The sequence below is a fragment of the Thermobia domestica genome, chromosome 11, assembly GCF_964235325.1.
Source record: "Thermobia domestica chromosome 11, izTheDome1.hap1.1, whole genome shotgun sequence".
Lineage (NCBI taxonomy): Eukaryota > Metazoa > Arthropoda > Insecta > Zygentoma > Lepismatidae > Thermobia > Thermobia domestica.
The window spans coordinates 102,763,035-102,784,162 of NC_137464.1; the positions used below are offsets into that span (position 1 = coordinate 102,763,035).

General features: G+C 31.3%; 1 protein-coding gene across 45 annotated transcripts in view; it reads right to left on the reverse strand.

The window, feature by feature from the left end:
- The window catches only part of LOC145664324 (uncharacterized), a 1,583,153-nt gene that overhangs the window by 538,174 nt on the left and 1,023,851 nt on the right, over positions 1-21,128 (reverse strand). For all 45 annotated transcript variants that reach the window (XM_081730946.1, XM_081730945.1, XM_081730944.1 and 42 more), the window contains one exon: positions 17,009-17,123. The gene's annotated coding sequence lies outside the window, so the exon portion shown is untranslated. The remainder of the gene's footprint in view (positions 1-17,008; positions 17,124-21,128) is intronic.

Consider the following 21,128-nt stretch of genomic DNA (forward strand, 5'->3'; position numbering starts at 1 on the left):
TTCAAAAATATATGGTCACTCACCTCCTTTTGAAAAGCTATGTATTTTTTAATTACTGTAGATAGAAATAAACAATATTGGTTTTCGTTGGCCAATTATGATCTTTACAATTTAAAGTATTGAAATTTTCTGCGTACGGATGCAATAATATGCCCTTCCAAAGAGATGTGGATGACCATTTTAAAACAAGACTATATTTGCTGCAGAGCACACACCACTTGCGGATTTGAAACTTTGTGAATTTCAATAATTACTAATCATTGAGAAATCACTCTCAAAGCAAAAAAATGTTAATATTTTTGTTATGTGATATTGTCTTATAGTACTCATCCTAAGTTTAGGTCTATTTACGTATGTAGTATCAGAACGCAAAACTATTCCTAAACTTCTAAATAAGCTTCTTGGTTCTTTAGTTGTTTGGACTTAAATATTCTTTTCATCACGGAGCCTATATGAAACGTGAAATTGCTAAAGGCGTTTATGATGATGGTATAGCAACCAGATAGCATTTTAAAATAGTTATAGAATGCTTCCTTGTGATGTGGCAAATTATGAATTAAACTCGAAGTCAAGTTCAAACTTTTGTCAGATTTTGAGACAAGTAAGAGACAATTAAAACAAATATTTTTCTTATTAACACAAAATTTTATAACATGACTGGATATTATATGAATTCAAATAATTCTCTACTGTAGTTAGAAATAAATTTGCAGATGACGAATCCACATGAAGACTAGTGACACACTGTAAAATTTTACATTTTATTAACATAACACCTCCCTAGCTTCTTCTTGGCCAAACAGCTAACATGTAGGCCTATGTTTCTGTGTGAAGGTTTTCGAGTTGGCAAAGACCCGAGTTCTGGTTCGGATCCCACTTTCAGCAGTAGCTTCAGTTTTACATAACGTCGATGACGAAATGAGACATTAAAGTGCAATTAACCATTCAATAAAATTAACCTTAATATCTACACAGGATTCTAATTTATTTCCATGAACTTTAAGTAAATATCTTCTTTACATTTGATTAGAGATAATGAATATCAAGTAAACAATAAACAAATACCTAAGCGATACATTCCTATAAGTTAAATGATTTAAACTCTCTAAATTTTAACTAGTGGCCTTTTGTCTTCAAAATTTTTAACTTAAATGTAGCAATAATTTACCAATTTTATCTTCTTTAGGAAATTCAATTTATGTTCAGTTCTATTACAAGAAGTGTCAAATCACTACAGACACGTTTAGAGTATTTGATTATCCTTATTTTTGTAAAATGACTGCTGCTACTCTTAGATAATACATTTTGTAAACACTATTCTAAAAATGCTTGAGAGAGACGAAGAATAATTCTGACCATTTACTTAAATAGGCTAGATTTCGAAGTGTTTTTGAACATAATTGTAGAAGGTACATTTCTTTACACATATAGGTTGTGATTAAGACCATTTTTTATTATAAATCCAATACAAACTAACCTCAAATATCATCGAATATTATAAACTTTATTAATATGGTTTATCAGATCAAGAATGAAAAAGCTGTTGTCATTAGTCAGATATAAAAAAGGTAAATAGTAACTTTTATCATAGGGTATGCATTGAGAAAAGAATTTTCGAAGCTTGAACAGAGGTGGCTCGGTTTATTCTTCAGTTAACTTAAAGTTCTCTTCCTGTATATAGAACCGATAAAACTTCAGTGATGTGACGTACCTCATAAGCAGCCTCTGAGCTTTATTTGCATTCCATAATATTAATTTGTTCTTAAAATCATTGAATTAAACTTAACATTTAAGCTGTAGTAATTTAATGTTAATTAATAGTAATATGTTGAAAGAACAATATTATCTAGAGTAAGTATCAATTGTGACAAAAAAATATTAAGTTTGCCTTACGTAGAGCTTAGTTTCATACAATTATCCTATGGATAACACTCAAAATTGACAAACTTTTTCTTATTTTGAATTTGTGATTTAAGGATAAATTTCCGGCTCCTAGTATAATTTAAAAAGAAGCTACAAACAATAAACTATTTATTCAATAATTTTGAGTGCGATATTGTGATTCAAATAGCCTATTTGAATTCAATAGCCTTATGTCTGCGTGATTTAAAAAGCATTGATAGAAGGTACTAAAGAAGATAATTCGCATATTAATTCGAGATTGTTAAAATAAGCAAACTCCAAGTTGGACATGTTTGAAGTTTACATTAAACTGCATTTATATAATGGGCATTATAGTATTATAGATGTTCTAATTATTTTATATACAACATATTGCAAACTGTAAACAAGTAAAAATATTACTTCTTAATATTTCTGTATTTCACCTATTTATAAATTTTATTGCGATATTCATGTGTTTATCCAATCTAACATATTTAAAGAATTGGACTTTAAGAGAACATTTAATTTTTTTTGACAGAACATTGAGTGTTTCTTATACTTGATATATAGCGTGTTATCATTGCCAAATTATTGGGATTATTAACTAAAATCAGAGTTCTCAATGTTGAATTGTTTCAATTGTTAAACTGCTTAAATTGTGACGATATTTTCTCTGATAAACGATACTTTCAGATTTTTTCTCATATAAATACGACGACACATATTTCATAGAGAAAATAATGATATTGTGAGATTAGTCAATACTCTGTAAGAGTTTTCGTAAAATAACAATTGAAATTGTGCTTTAGATGAAGTAATGTAGTCAAGTTTGTTAGGCAAAAACATTAAATAAATTCAGTATATGTTCAAGTTTGTAGTGTTTCATTTCTTACTAGTTATTTACAAATATAGTCTGATCTTCATCTTAACCATGTGTTAATTGCTTAAATAATTAATATGTTTCTGATCTAAGATGTAGTTCTTTATTAAAATTTTAAATATTTCGTAACAGTTTCCATAACGTAATGTTATCTTTTGAGACGTTAATATGTATGTTTATATTAACGTCTGAAGAAGATAACGTTACGCTATTGAAACTGTTACGAAATATTTTAATTTTTAATAAAGAAGGACATACTCTGGTCAGAAAAAGTATTAATTACTTAAATAATAATTCCAGAGTCAACATGAATGTAGTTACATGTGTTAATAGTGTATATATTAGATAGTTAAGCATGAAAATAGATTTGTTGTACCAAAAATATCATCTAACAACTATCGAGTATGGAGTTACTACTTCAATTGTATGTTCCAAGTTTTCGTTTTAATAACGTAGGGAGTAATAGACGAAATATGTGATAGTTAAAGTATTTTCCACACTACAATATTTTTATTTATGCGTTATCTTACTTATATCCCTATTTCCTCTTAATTTGAAGTCCAGAAAAATGTTACCAATTCGTTATGAAATGAAAGTTCCTTTTGCTATTGGTATTGTGTACATGGAATTGAAGTAATTTGAACTTTCTCATGTGCAATTCAACTTGAATTAATTATTAGTTTATAAATACAACTTGATACACATTTATTTGTGTACCTTTTTAAAATTTATAATATGTTTCAGATACAGTACTAGGCTATTTTACACTGAAACATTTTAACATTTAAAGTGTATTGTAAGTTTTTTGAAGGTAAACAACCTCCAATTATGCAGTTGAAGAAAACAGTTAAGTTTGTGTTATTGGGGTGTACAAAATTTACTTACAAAAAGTAACGAACAGGGTCCTTCGTGTAAATTTTACCGTAATCTATCCAAATCAAAACTTACTTTGATAATTAAAAAACTCATATGTGATATTTTATGTCTAACGAAACAAGTTTTTACATCTCCCAAAAGTCATTTTTCATATATAAGCTCTTACATATGTTATTTAAAAATTAGAAAATCTTATGCTGTTTTTCTAATACATATTTTGTTTTAGTTTTGTATCATAAATAACGAGTAAAATTTAAGAAAAGAATTTTTCTAAACTGATTCGCGGAATGTAGATTGTTTGCTTGGAGTTTTCAGCTCAGACCACACGATATGTGAACTAACCATGGGCCTAAACTACACCTTCCATACCAAAGAAAACAATAATACTACCATGCAGTCAACATTAAGCTTTAGGTTAATATAGAATTTAAGTAAGCTTCGGTTTGATAAAGTCAAATGGAAAATTAACTAAGTGCCAAGCAAATAATAACTGCTTTTATTGTTTTATCCTATACTGTAACAAATTATTTTATATAATACAAACATTTGATAATTATTTGTTGATTTACATATCTGACAAATTATTCTTATAGAAAAGTTACTTTTGAGTTTTATATCTCTTTCCTTATTTGCTACAATTAACGTTAGATTAATTCACATGATTTACTATTATGTCAACAATATACCCATATAAAATTTTCTTTTTTAATGTATGTTAATGAATATCAAGTGCCATTGTGCATTTTTATTATATAATTTTACAATGTAATATAATAATCTTTTCCATTAACAAGTATGCATCAGATAAAAATGTAAATATTCTATAATAACAATAACTTACTACCATCAGTATTAGCACATTCATATATCATGACAATGAAACATTAAAAAATATTTCTATTAATCACAGTTTTTGAAAGATATAAAATTATCGATAATGAATATCATTGAATATAGAGTGGCATTATTCACTTTGGTTAGACCTAGTCTAATTTAATTCATACAGATTGTACGAATAGTAGAACTCTATATCGTATATTTTCTCACATTACTATTTTGCCTGGAATGTAATTATCAATTTGACAAATGATTTTTTAATTATGTAAAGTAATTCAGAATGCTAATATATCTCTAATTCTAATGGCCTAGGTCAGTATTTCAACCATTTATTAGATAATTTTATTTCTTTTCTAATGAGTTAGAAATAATAATAAAACTTCAAATAACTTTCAAGTTGTTAATTATATTTGTATTTTCCTTCTGAAGATGATATGTAACTATTAGTAAAAGCATGTGAAAGAAATAGGGATACTTTGATTCGGAGAATATTATTTCCTTCAGTCATGTGTTAGACCTATCTTATTTAAATCCAAGTAATACTGAATTATGTATCTATGCATTTTAAAGAGTATTTTAAGCAATTGTATGTTCTGATCTTAGTAAATATTATAGTTATAGGAATGAAACATATATTCAATATAATAATAATAACATAGAATAGACTACAACCAGCATGAAAGAGAAACCAAAACTGCATTTAAACCATTTTGAATCAATAATTATAAACGACCTAAATGATAATTATAAATTGAATTTATAATTTTAATTTTGTCTTCTAAATAACATCATCAACTATAATAATATAAATTTTGTTATATTATTGAAATATGCCGCATTTGTCCCAAATATATGACAAAAGAAATATTTCGAAAAAAAAATATTTTCCAAAAATTGTATGCACCTTAAAGACACAGCATGATATTGAAACTTGAACAAACCTATGTCAAGTAAATCAATTTTTAAAAAAATATATCAGTCTTACTCTTTATAGCCTGCTTATTTCTATCTTAAGTGATGTTGTATGGAGATTTTAATCAATTTCCTTGTACTTCTATAGTACATTTAACATATCAATGTCTTTTAGGTAAGTCTGTCTTTTTAACATATTCAAGAATTTAATACCTACCTTCTTTTACGTAAGGACATCTTATACTTGAAATAATACCATTTATCAAATTCTACTTTATTTGTCTGGTATTTTAAAATTTACTTCCATAAAGCAAAACTCTTAAGAAATCAATTTACGATATTTTTATAAATAACCTTGTAGCGCATTTTCATCACCTGTTACAGTGAACTTTTCAATTGCATTCCTATAATTAGAATATAAGACATATCTTCAGATAAATGGATCTTTTAAGCTACGAAAAGTTATAAATTAAAACATGTTTCTGGAGAAATAGCTGATTTTAATTTATTGTTTTAATTATTTTTAATAGTTGTGCTTATAAACTCAATCATACTAAGTAGTACATACAAACATGTTTGTAAACGATGTTACACCATATGCACAATGCATTTATGGTGTTGCCCTAATTTAGTTAACCAATTAGAAAAAGGAGGAGAACTCTTTTTTAAAATTTGCTTCGAAAATGCTCACGGCTCACATCCAGAGCAAACACTAAACCCACCCTCTTGCCCCCTTTTACAAACCCCCGCTGCCTGCCTAGGCGTTTTATTTTTTTAAAGTAGCAGTGAAAAAGTAACGAACCAAGAAAAACTAGGTACAAGAGAAAGTGTGTTTATTTCATGCTTGTGAACATGGGGGGGGGGGGTCCATCCACTTTTGACAGCCCCAATGTGGGAGCAGACTGTATCAACAGGTATTCACACGCCGCTGCCTTGCTTGGTCACATTTTTGGCCGACTTTTCTCTCTCAAACGAGGCAGCCAACACTGAGTGAACGAATTCCGTTACGTTACGGAGAGATAGAAAAAACGCACTCACACACAGAGAAAAAATGAATGAGAGAGCGAGAGAAAAAGCAAGCGAGCAAGAGACAGACACACACAGAGAGAAAAACAGAGGAAAAAAGGAGAGAATGAAAAATAAAAAAAAAAGATCACCACAAAATCAAAATCCACAGGTGCGTTTACATTCGCTATTCATTTTATTCAACGTTTTATCAAATAATTATGGACTTTAATAGCCAATCATGTTGCTACAAAGAGGCATCAAATCAAATAAAAACAAAACACATCGTATAATAGCCATCCATTGATGATTTTTTTTCCACATACACACACAACACAAACACACACATATACTCACACATTGATAGCCATTTGAGTGACGTAATGTGAAAATATAGGACAAAACAAATGATCTGGATAATCGGAAACATGAATTCTTTAACTGGCAAGCAGTTCAAAAGTAAGAATCGAAAAGTGTTCTATTATATTTCTATTATTTAGCACGGAATACTTGATTTTGTGTACTATACATAAAGTATTAAATTCCAATTTCTAAATTGTTTGAATTGCTTTATCTACTATGTTCTAATTATTGCTTTAAAGAGAAGCAATGTTTATTATGTTTGTGAATGAAAATGGTAAATACGTATTCGACTTGAAACTCTTGGATATAGGCCCAAAAATGTCTTATGTTTTATTAGCTACCAAAAATATAATGATTGTTGTAAAAAAGTTCTGTATAAGACTAAATTATTATATGAAGAGACTTCACCTAGGTTGTGCTAATATTTTGTATAATTTAGAGTAAAATTCACAGTACTTAATAGTATGAGTACCTTTCAAGATAATTTTAAAATAGATGACAATCGATATATTTTTAATTAATTAGAATTTAACATTGAAAGTGTTCCCTTATTTATTTTTTTTTATATCAAACCAAAATTTGATGATAAACGAAGTATTGCAGCAATTCAGTTGGTTTTCTGGCAGTGTCAAGAAAAAAGAATCTTATGTCAAGTATAAAATCGAATATAATAAGTGTTAGAACATATTAACATTATTTGTGCAAGAGCATGTTAAAAACAATAGAAAATTGTCCCTGATTGCTGTTGTATTGAAAGTTGCGTTTGAGGAAGTTCTAAAAATATATAAATTAAAAAGTAGGCCTATTAATGTAACACACATTATGTAGATGTTTTTTTAGTTATGTCAAGAAAACAGTGTAAAATCGAATTAATAAAGTATTACAACATATTAACATAATTTGTGCAAAAGCTTGTTGAAAACAACAGAAATTTGTCCCTGATTGCTGTTGTGTTGAAAGTTATGTTCGAGAAAGTTCTAAAAGAATATAAATTAAAAAGTAGGCCTACTAATGTAACACGCATTGTATTAAAGATTATCCAAGTTACATTTTGTTACAGCAATGTTTCTCAACTCGCTTTAATAAATAGTAGATTTATATGAGATTTAAAAAGTATATATAGCATCAAATTTTTATTTATTATTCAATTTTGATTGAAAAGTGAATATAAAATGTCTACAAATCTCAGCTAATTTTAAAAGTAAAAATTGTATTCAATAATATCAGGAAATATTGTATAAAATTTAATTGTTATTACTTCTAAGAAGTTTAGATGTGTTTTCAACCTAAATGTATAGCAGTTTTATTTTACATCAGTCATATCTATTAATAGTTACTTTTCTAATTACTAGGAGTTACAAAATATTTGTAGCACAAGTAGGCCTATATTCATAGAGTCTTGAAAGTAAACTACGTACGTAAAAATCAATTATTAAACTTTGATCGTTAAAATAAACTTTGTGTCACTTTTGTAAACATAGCGTAAAACAATATATATATATATATATATATATATATATTAAATGTTTAAGTAACATGTTACTTATGAGGTATACGTACAAATATTGTCTTAAACTAGTGTACGCGAGTGAAATTTTAGTAGAATATGTAAATTTTCTAATTTTCTGTACATAAATCGTAATAGAATCTATGTGATAATGCTTTACTTCGTTGCCGGTAAAAATAATATAATATTGTTATAAATGAGAGAATAGATACAGAAATTGGAAAAGTTTGAAAACTCTAATTGTTGTAAGTTGTCTAATATATAAATATCATATATGTCTTTAGAGAGTGAGAATGTAAAAAGTAAGATTCTGTAAATATTCGGTGAAACAAGAAAATGCTAAAAGAAAAAGAAAACAAAATAGAAATGAAAAGTTATCAGAAAATAGAAAAATTAAAAAAAAAATAATTAATACACTGGTAAGGAGAAGGTAGATAAGATACAGAGTGGTGAAAATAATTAGGGAAAGATAAAGAATAGTTAATAGAAGGTTAACGGAACCAATCACTGGAGGAAGACGGGATGTGAGTTACCTCATCACCGAGGACGAATTCACGGAAGGTCCCCGCTACGACGAGAAACTCGGAAATCATGTATACCCGTTGGTCGGCCAGTAGTGCAAAACAGCAAACGATATATGTGGCAAGCAGCAGCAGTATATGAAGAAGTATATTCAAGCTAAGTCGAAATAAAACTGTGGATGCACACCGGACTGGTTATTTTGAATCCTTGAAAATCTTTTTCGTTAACCCGTCTATGAAACAGCTTAACAAAGACTGGGATAAGAAGTTATCTGGACGAGTTTTTTCATTTTCTTCTTCTTTTTTTTAGATGTATACTCCTCACATATATACACACACACTTATACAGATACACGTATATCTCTATCTAGCTCTGCAAAAAGGCAATAAGACTGCTTGCTTTAGATGTTGCAGTCCTTGTCTTACAAGCCTCTCCAGGCTTCTATCTCCTTTCTTTTACTCCTTCTTTCCGGATTTCAATTGATGTTACTATAAGAGCCTCATCTTGTCGTCGTTTTGCCCTAAGTCTTGTGTTCAGGCAAATTACCAGCAAGAACCGGAACTCTCAGTTGTCCGGCCACTTTTCGTCTGTTGCATATATCGTTTCTTTTGTTGTGCAGCTGAGCTCGAACAAACGCTGCACAAAACTATAGCTCATGCAGCATCGCAACTCATAGCGTCATGCAGCTAAAGATCTTGCAAGTATCAAGTGAGTGGGGGAGGGCTTCCCAGCATCCATCCTTTAGAACGAAAGAGGCAACACCGGTTCTTCAGCGTTCACACTCTAGATTCCCATGCAGGGATATATAGTATGAACCTTCATTGCGTTCACTTACTGTTGAGTTATACACGTATAATGATTTTACATTTGATTTTGAAAGATCTCCAAGTGCAAATACTGCTTACTACCTCTCCCTTCAAAAGATGAAAAATCGTATTCTCCCTTCTGGTTTGAGTCTGGCTTTGTGAGAAGATCCTTCTAGATTTATCCTCCTAAGCTTTCTTAATCGTCACGTAGGCCAGAACTTCTTACAAGCAATATAGAGTGCCTAATATTACTATATGGTAGAAAATTTTCAAATTTTCTATGTTAAGAAATATAAATACCTATTATGCAATATTCTAAAATGTTTTTTCGGCTGCGAGGAAGAGTTTCTGGAATTTTATATGAAAATAAAATATTTGAAAATCACAATTAGAAAAATATTTAGTAAAAAAAAAAAAAAAAAACAGTGGTATACACAGGGGGATTTTGGGGTTTTTAGTCCCTTTGAGTATAATACTATGGAAACATAATAATTTACTATATATATATATTCCTGAAAGGATATGAGATTAAATGCTTGTGGCCTCTTGATTCTGCGTACGTCGCTGATTAGAAGATAGTTCTTGCATTACAGTGCTGCTCACCTACTTTATTTGTGGGGGTACGGTGGCTCAGTGATAGAGCGCTCACCTCTGGTTGAAATCAGTACCCCTCCCAAGTGGGTCTTTGACGTGAACAAAATCATATTAGAGGGTGTCCCCAGGGATCTTCTCTCATTCTACTAATTACACCATAATCGTTTGCTTATTAAACATGTGTCTCCTTTATTGTGTGAGGCTAAAGGAGATGGATAAGAATTAAAGAAACGGTGGGATAAATAAAGAGGGAGATTTGGAGAATCCCTAGAAGACCACGCACACGGTGTTTGTCCACCACAAAACCCACTTGGCATGAGCTGGGATTGAGCCAGAGATCACACGCATCAGAGTTGAGTAATCTATCACTTTAGCCAGTGACGACGCTAGAAGGGCCAGGGGAGTGGGCGTCCCTAGTGACAACATCTACCCCCTGACTGCTCCCAGACATATTATATTGTAATAGGCCTATAGGTCTAACTATTATTTTCAGTAGGCCTATACAAAAAAAAAAGAACTACACACGAAAACGTTTCCCCCCTACGATTTTTCCTTCAAGAAACTAAAACTGGCCTCATCACAGCACTGAGCCACAGTGAGCCCAACAGAATATGATACTAGAAGTATCCCTATGCCACATTATTGGAACACCGTGTGTAAGTATGATATCAATGTGCTACAATTGCTGACATGTTTGATTTACCAGATGAGTCACATTGTATTAGAATAGCGAGATGGTGCAAGAAATACTAGAAGATTTTATTAGATAAACACAAAATAATCAATTTCAAAATTCCATCGTCCTTAATTTACAGTGTGTTTCACGAGAGGCCAAGTTAGTCATTAAAAGAATAATACATGAATTTTAAATAAGGATTAATAATAGTCATTGCAATTATTATTATTATTATTATTATTATTATTATTATTATTATTATTATTATTATTATTACTAGTATTAATTACTATTAGTCACATCACTCGTGAAGAATTATTCTATCGCACAAGTGCAACAATGATGAACTGAGAGTATATTTACAAATGAATTATCGTAATTTTACTAAAAATATTACTGTACTGTATAAGCAAATAATATTTGACAACTTATTTTAAAGTATTCACATTTCATAGTTTATGAAAAGTAAAACAAAGAATGCAAGGGAGAAAATTGCGAGTAGTGCTGTCTCTGAGCGCAAATTTAATATACGAGGAACGTATTGTATTAACTCAGGAAAGTAAGGAAATGTGAATTAGCGGTGATTAAAGTATATGAATGTTCATTTATTTTTTTTATTTGAATAATATTGTTCAAATAATTTTGCTATGATTATTGAAAGAATAAATCAAATAATTTGAATCAAGCGAATAATTATTAGCTGATTTTACGAAATTATTCTAACGATGATTTGAATTTATTGTTTGGTTCGAAAATTCGAATATCGTACATACGTAACAAGTATATCCTCTCTGTCCAGTAGATCTTTCTTCTTACATATTGAGGTATCCTACATACGTAACGTTTTACGTAAATATCAGGTTGTGTAAATATCATAAGCTTTGTCTCATAGATGCTTATGAAACAAGTCTTTTCGCTACTGTATGTTGAAAGGCGAGTGTCCTTCGGTATTACTGAGACATCTTTTTTAATGTTAAAGTAAATACAAACATAATGTGTCAACATAGATACAACAATTATAAAATATGTAGGGGAAAAAAAAGGAAAAGGTTGTCACGTTGGAAAAGAACATGATAACAATTACTATAATTATTATTATAACAGAAAATTGGAGGTACACAATACACTACATACACACTCACACGTTTTCTAACTCACACGTGATGACAAAGAAATATACAAATAGAAATGATAAAAAAGTATAAAGGTAGGGAGAATAAAGAGAAAAATACAGTTTTTATTCTTTTAAAATGTTTTGACATGTTTATTCATGATGAGCTGTGAAAAGTCAGCATACAGCTAGAAAAACACTCTTTTTCATAACAAAAAAATTATGCAGTAAAAAAACACAAACGAATACAAAAAAAAATTAAAACAAAAGAAGAAACATTATAAATGCCTCATGCCATTCCTTTGCGTCGAATATTATTAGAAGGAAAGAGTATATTGCACAGCATAATTACAGAGAGGTTTTCACTCGCTCTTGTTTAACTCCTGCTCTATTGTACCGCAATTAAAATGCGATGTCGAAAATTGGAAGCAGGGGAGGGAGCAGAAGAACCTATGGGGCGAGCTAGAGTGGGTGGTGGTGGTAAAAGGAAAGACGAACCGGTACGTTAGGCACGGGAAGAAGTTAAAAAAGGAGCGCGGCGAGAGGGAAAGAAAGAAGATAGAGGTGTAAAAAATGCGGCATGCAGGTGACGATATGTATGTGTTTAAAGTCTCTCTCTCGCTCTCTCTTTTCGTACATATATAGATGTGTATATACGTATGTATGTGTTTCCAAGGATACGTGATGTGTGCAACACATAGACATACACACACATACATATATATAGTCTTTTGATGTGTGTAAAACGACTCTCTTTTCCATTGCGCATGCGAGTCTCCTCTTTATATATATGACGAAACGATGTTTTCACGTGGTCCAGCTGATTCAGCAACAAACTAACGCTCCCCTCCCCCCTCAAAAAAGAAAAAAGAAGAAAAATACGAAAAAAGAGGAAAATGAATGTAGTGAATCACAGAAGGACGCAAAGAGAGGGAGGAATATGACGTAGTAGCAAAAAGACTAAAAAAAGGACGACTCAGAAAAATTGAGGCGGGAAAAATAAGGGTACTGCCCATTGCATGCCAATGTCATATGCAGCGATAAATTTTTCTTGTTCTTTTTCTTTTAAAAAAATGTATGTCGAATAGCTGATGACAGCTAAGCTATAAGGTGCTATATGCAAGTTACGATACACATGTACAATACCGGTTGAGCAGCTTTCTTAACCTCACATTACACGTTCAAAAATAGTTATTCCTTGAAGATAGTTGAGTGCGGAACAAGCGGATATGTTAAGAATTTCTGTTTGTAAGTGATACAGTTAGTTCAAGATCAAGTAGATTTACTTTTTTTTTTCTTTCTTTAGCCTATAGTCTATACAAATATCGTTGTCTAAGTAATATTCCTACTTGTTATTCATATAGGCTACGGTTATCAATTGTCCCTTAAGTGATAATGCTTCACTTAAGATATCAAGAAGCTTACCACTTCTTCATCTCACACGCTTATCAGTTGTCTTTTAAATGATAACGCTCTCTTAGAAATCAAATAGGCTTGCTTATTACTTCCTCACATAGGCTATGCTTATCAGTTGTCCTTAAGTGATAACGTTTCTAAGGAATTAAGCATTCTTGCTTACTACTTCTTCCTATACGCTTATCAACTGCCTTTAAGTGATAATGTTTCATTGACATCAGATAGGCCTTCTTACTGCTTCTTCATGCATGCTTCTCAGTTGTCTTGTGAGTAATAGTATTTCTCTCAAATCAAACAGTCCTACTTACTACTTCTTCATGCGTGCCTATAAATTTTCTATTAAGTGGTAACATTTCTTAGAAATCAAACATTCTTACTTACTACTTCTTCTAGGAGCTTATCAATTGTCTTATAAAGGATAAGATTTCTTAGAAATCAAACATTCTTACTTACTACTTCTTCTAGGCGCTTTTCAATTGTCTTTTAAGTGATAATAGGCCTATCTCTTAGAAATCAAATAGGCCCACTTGTTACTTCTTCATACACGCTTGTGAATTGTCTTTCTAAGTGATAATGTTTCTTAGAAACGAAATAGCCTTAGTTACTGCTTCTTCGTACATATTTGTCAAGGAGGCCTGTTTGTTTCTTTCAATACCTGCTTTTCGTTAAATTGAGTGGTATTTTATAGATTTCAGGTTGTCTATGTATATATTTACTTAATTACTACATTATTTTCTTTAGCATTTCTGCAGAAGGTGCAATCCTAATCCCTTGTTTATAATAAATATAATATAATTACGTTTTACACATGTAGGATACAGGGACTTGTGAAAAGTTCAAGTACAGAACATCTCTATCTCTCGCTGCTGAGCCAACGGATATTACTAAACTAAGCACTGTTAATAGGCCTATATATTCCACCTTTCCCCTAAGTACTACAAATTGAGATTTACGAAAAATTCCCCATGAATGATTTCTTTCAGTGGAAGGAAATACTTCAAAGACAATGATACAGTATATTCTAAGTGTTCGGCTACTTATTTATTAGAAACTTTAAGATCACACTTATTAGGCCTACGTTAATTCCAATTAACATATCCATTCGATAAGTTCCAGAAAAAAATAGATGTAAGATTGTCTTGTAACAAACGTGAAGTTAAGAAACACAATAATCTTAAAAAAAAAAAAATGAATCTAGATTAACCTTATTCTATAGGAAACGTAAACATAGGTGTACAGTCACGTTACATGCATTCTACTGGGGTTATAGTGTGCACACTAATTTTGTGAGAATCTAGGGTCAAAATGTAACATGGCGGGCCTGAGATGAGTCAGACACGGAGCTCCGAAGGGGCAAGGAAGCTGGAGTACACAATCTCAAGTTCGAGGAAGAGCGTCGGCGTTGGGCGCGACGGACAGAAAATCGATCTCGCTGCTGTTCAACTCAATGGCCGCCATGTTCGTTCTACAGTTTCTTCTATATATGTATATATATATATACACACACACACACTTTTTTTTACCTCTCCTCTAAACTCTTCTTCAAGTTACGTTTTTTGCTTCCCGCGTTTTAGCTCGAGGAGTTTTCAGAAACGATGCTGCAGACTTTAGTATTCCTTTTTCTGCGTTACCACTACATCTATCCTCTCTCCCTCAACTCATCTAACGCGTCTCACGTGCAACAAACCACTGCCATCGGTGGAGAGGGGAAGCGAAGTAAATGAGAAGGAGAGGGTAGAAAAGGGAGTGTGAGGATTGGCATTACGTTAACCCTCTTTTCTCCCCTTTACTATCCCTGACTACTCAATGTGAAAACCACCAACTCCCAGAACACATGAACCGGAGGGGAAAAAATGCCTTGAAAGAGTGTTGCAGTGGTGGGGAGGACAAAAAGTGGGCGTAGCTAAAGGTGGAGCTAAAAATAATTGACGGCACCTTCGCGCCTGACTGTTCCGTCCCTGAAAAGCCATCGACCACTAAGAACGAGGAAACGCTCAGAGGGAAAAAAGGTTATAAAACTAAGAATCCTTCCCTATGGGTGGAGTCTCGGAACATTTATAAAGGAAAGGGTGGGACTTAGTACTGTGGGAAATTTTGTAAACACCTCCTAGTTTTAAGGAAGTTCCTACCCTTTTCTCATTAAATAAAGTAGGGGAAAAAAATCCTCAACCATGTGTTGTGTATGTATATGTGTAGACTCTTGGACTTGCAGAGAGAAAATCCTCCCCGGACATATCCTGGTGCGCATGGAAAGTCAAGCTACGTTATCCGACCCATACATTAAACGGAACGGTTTCGAGGGACGAAGGGAAGGAAGGGTAGAGAGGTTGGGTTTTTTAAAAAAGGCGCGGTTTTGAAACTGAAAGCGGAAAGTAGCGTGTGTGCCACATACACAGGAAAAGAGTTCAAGACTTGTATATTGAAACAAGAAAAGAACAAATATCCTCTTTTCAATTGGCAGTGTTATTAACGTCTTGGACAAAAATCCAGAGCTTTCAAATAATATACAGTATACGAATAAGAATGATTAGTAACATTGTATAAAAATGATACCCAAGAACTATTTGGATTTTCGACTACTATAAAAATCTTTTAAGGATTACAATTGTTTATTTTTCTTTCTTTTTATAAATCTATTGATTATTGGGTCTACTAGTTTTAATGTTTACATTTGAAAATGTTTGGCATGTGGTCAAAGACATATATTACAGCAGCATTTCAGATTGATTTCTCAAAGAGTACAACACTTTAAAGATTGGTAACTATTACAGAATGTTGCAAATATTTTTTTATTAACCCATTAAGTCCCAATATTTATTATCTTAATCTAAAAGAAAAGTTTCAACTTTCCTAGTATTGTTACAAATTTACTACAAATTTGTTTCTTTCGTTACAACTTTTAAAACCACATTCTGTAATGAAAAATAATTACTTTTCAATAATTATTTATTTGGTTATTTTCGAAAATTGCAAGAAGAAATGAACAAACTATCTTAATAATAGAAAGATGATCTCAATTTTTTTCAGTCTGTGCTTTCACGCTAATAGGTGTCGCTAACTCTACTGCTTGATTCCAATAGAACTGGCTAGGTATAGGAATTTGCCTATTTAATACTAATTTGTCTTTTTAAAACAATGTAATAGCAACATGAACACTTTATGTATTGGTTCAATTTAATTATTTCAAAATAGAACAAAGGCTGTAACCTTATTTACATTTGAGTATCAACATTTGTTTAACCGCAAGTTAGTTTATGAAGAAAAAAAGTTGTGTAAACAATCAGTGCTTTCTAATAAAGACAATTTTAACCTATATTGTACTACTGCCTTGGAAGCAACAGCTTTATTATTATTATTATTATTATTATTATTATTATTATTATTATTATTATTATTATTATTATTATTATTATTATTATTATTATTATTATATTTGAACACATACTCTGGTGAAAGTGTTAACTGAATAAGAGCATATCTTTCAAAATGCTCATAGTGAAGAGGCAAAAATAAGTTACTATAATTTGAATAGAAAGATTATTATTACTATTACTATAACACTATATAAAACACTATAAAATGCAAAATAACTCACTTTAAAGTTATATATTTACAATACCTGGTCAAGATATATATATTAGCTGTAGTAAGAAATTTAGAGTACCATACTTCTTGACTGTTATCTATTGTTTGTAATAGTTGATGACTGGAGATTTGCAATATTTAAGGAAGACCTATAAAACAGAAAGAAAAAGACAGAAATATTAGCAAAAGAATGATAGTTACTGTTAATTTCAGAATGAAAAAATCATTAAATAGAAAAGATCAACACAAAGTATACCAGATATTTGTTGATTATGTTTGGAAACAGAATTTCATTCGGTTAATGTGAACATAGCCTAATAAGATATTTCAAAAGGAAGGGAATCGTCTTGGACTTAACACTGCATCCGTGATTGAGTGTTAAGTCAAAAAGTGATGGTACATCTATCCATGACGAAATAAACAATGTATCTTCTGTTAAATTAATAACACAGCCTACTTGTATTATAATTCCTTTCTAAATCCAAGTAGACTCTAATGAAAAAGTACATATTAACTTACTAACTTTACAGCAGCTAATAGAATTAAGTTCTGGGAATCTGCTATTAGTATATTTTAAGTCTATGATTTATTATTGTTAATAATTTTTTGGCATACGAATTCCACTTTCACTTCAGCAAATTAAATTAAGACATCTGATACGTCCTAGGACAGTATTGCTTAATTGGAAATTTTTATCTGTGAAGACATTATCAACGAAAACAAATCATAGATTTGAGAACTATAATGACAAAAGATCCTAAGATCTTAATTTTACTAGCTGCTGTAAAGTTAATGAGAAAATATGTGAACGTTAATTTTGCTATTTCTTTTTATAAGAGCTTATTTGCTTTCAAAAACATATATTCTAAATATAAGTAGGCCTACTTACTTCTGCTACCGTGTTGATTTACTAGAGGATCTCTTCTTTATATCTTCGTAGATAGACCTCCCATCACATTTTGTAGGGACGTACCATTAAGTCAAAAAATTATTCATATCCAAATTTCTGATTAGGCTATAGTCACATTACCCGAAGAAAATTCTGTATCAAAATACAGTACATGATTATCTCGTACACTCTGAGCCCATATTTTATATACTTCCTTAGATTCCTAGATTCTTACAGCATAAATATTTTATGTAGTTTCTTAAATTCTTACAGCATAGGTATTTTATAAACTTCCTTAGATTACTAGATTCTTACATTATAAATATTTATGTAGTTCCTTAGATTTTTACAGCATACTTTCTTAGATTCCTAGATTTTTACAGTATAAATATTTTATGTAGTATCTTAGATTCCTAGATTCTTACAGCATAAATATTTTATGTAGTTTCTTAGATTCTTACAGCATAGGTGTTTTATATACGTCCTTAGATTCCTAGATTCTTACACCAGAAGCATTTTACGTAATTCTTTAGATTCTTGCAGCATAGGTATTTTATATTCTTCCTTAGATTCCTAGATTCTTAGAGCAGAAATATTTTTTTTAGTTTCTTAGATTCTTACAACATAGGTATTTTATATACTTCCTTAGATTTCTAGATTCTTACAGCATAAGTATTTTATCTAGATCCTTACATTCTTACAGCATAGGTATTTTATATACTTTGTTAGACTTCTAGATTTTTACAGTAGAAATATTTATGTAGTATTTTAGATTCCTAGATTCTTACAGCATAAATATTTTATGTAGGTATAGTTACTTAGATTCTTGCAACATGGGTATTTTATATACTCCCTTAAATTCTTAGATTCTTACAACAGAAATATTTTATGTACTTCGATAGATTAATATATATTAATAACTCTATTTTTACTCTTTATAAACTCTAATGTTCCAAAGAACCCTCAATTCCTCGTTACCTTCCAAGAAAATATATAAATATATTTGCAAGGGTGTTGAACACGTGTTCCTAATTTGACAACTGTGGTTTACTTTTGTTGACAGATTGAACATTATCTCTAGAGCACAATATAAGCAGGAATCAATATATGGAGGGAACATTGACCTAAAAGTAACGTTATATATTTTTTTAAAATTTATTAATAAGGTAAACTCCTTCACGCCTTGTTAGATAAATATTGGCTATACATACAAGAATAATATATTTTGTGGAATAACTATGAATCATAGTTAGTATCGACAATAGAAGAATTTTTACACAAATGCCATAATTATCTCACAATTTTTACCATATAATTGAAAGTCATTCCAACATCCAACTTTCAGTAAGTGAGGTATAACGTTATTTTTCTCTTTACTTTCTAGTTGTACATCCCATTAAATATTTAAGGGAAGAAATGTACGAGAAGTGATCCAGAAGTATAATCAAATATATGTGAAGCACATAAAAATTTAAATAAGACAAACACTCGCCCAATTCTTCATAACCCTACACCTAACGACCTCTATACTCTTTCTCTGGCTCAAGGAAAAGCTCAGGGGCAAGAAAATTGCAAGTGATAGTGAGGTGTGATAACAATTGTGGAAGCATTTTGGCAAGGTCAGATCAAATATTTTTTCTAAAGTTATTCCGTGTTTATATGAATGATGGAGCAAATGTATCGACTTGTTAGAAGACTATGTAGAAAAGCACATCTAATTTTAAACCATGACAGCTTTACTAGGCTCGTATCCAGGATGTCTAGGGGAGGCTGGCGTCTCTAAATTTTAACTGGCCCTTCTAAAATTTTCACGGTAGGTTTACAAATGCACTATAATATGGTGATGAACTTTGAACTATAATATGGTTGGATCGGGCACCCCTAACTTCTACTGGGCCCCCAATACTTTTTTGGGCTCGCTACCGGCCTGAGTTGTACCACATACTCGTTCATTACTTTTGGATCACTCATCGTATGATCGTCACCCTTTTCCTGGTCCAGAATTTAATCAAATACTGAACTGAAAATTGCTAGTCATTAGCAGTATGATTATGGAAAAATTACAGTGAACATGGTTAGGGATAGCTAAAATTTTTCAGAGTCCGAATTCTGTAAAATTTATTTTCCGGAATCGGAAATTCCACTTTCCGGATTTCGGAAAAATTTCGAAATTCGGAAAAATCTAGAATTTATAAAATTCCGGATTTTTCCGATTTTACTTTCTGGATTCCAGAAATGGCCATTCCTAGACATAGTTACCAAACATGGGAGAAATGAGTATCATGGTCTTCTGAAATGAACTTCATATGATTTTTCTCATACGAGGATTTTGTAATTTTAATGCTGTGAGCATCAGACATATGGTGTATCACCAGAGGAGGATATTTATTTGCAATATTATACAATGAAGATAAGTCAAAGAAATATTGAAGAGCACTTTAAGAAAAGTCCATTATGGTATCCAGATATTTTGTACACACTAGTAAAACAATAACAACAAAAAAACTATTTGAAATACTATACTGGCAAACAAAGGGGCTTAACTCGAACTTGTATTAGTTGCTTCCTTTAGAATTGCTACTGGCCGAGGACCTTCTTTCATCGTTTCCCGCTCTTTCTTGGTCTAGTTTGGTGTACAAGGATAAGGGTTCGATTTGCAGACGGAGAAAAGGGAACGAACTACATTTATTGAGATTCCACTTTAAACTATTTGTCCCGTCCTGTATCTATACTCTTATTAGTGACAAAAAGGATGTGAACAGAAATTAGTCAAAAGCAATCGTTTATAGTTTAATACGCGAGTTTTAAGATGTTCACATTTTTTCATTTATTTTACAGAGTATCTACGTCTCTCTTATGATTGCGCTTGTCACTCTTAGATGTATTGCGTCACTGTTAAGAGTATGTTTATATCACGGTTAGGAGAGGACCATCAATAGGTATGTAACATTTCAGCGTTTTCCTTTTGCATATAAGGGTGATCCTTGCAAGACTTACTTTCTGCAAAAAAGTAAAGCTAATTTTTAAAATATTTCAGATCAACGTCCCACCAGTCAAGTGAATGATTTTGAAAGAATTGGCGGAATAAGAAAGTGGGAGGAAAAGGTAAAACCCACGGACAGATAGGATGTTGTCCACCACAAACATACTTGGCCGGGATCGAGCCAGGGACCCTACGCACCAGATGTAAGCGCTCTACCACTGAGTCACTGTGCATCCAACCTATTTTTAAAATTAATTTCTGAATGTAGGCCTATAAACGTTG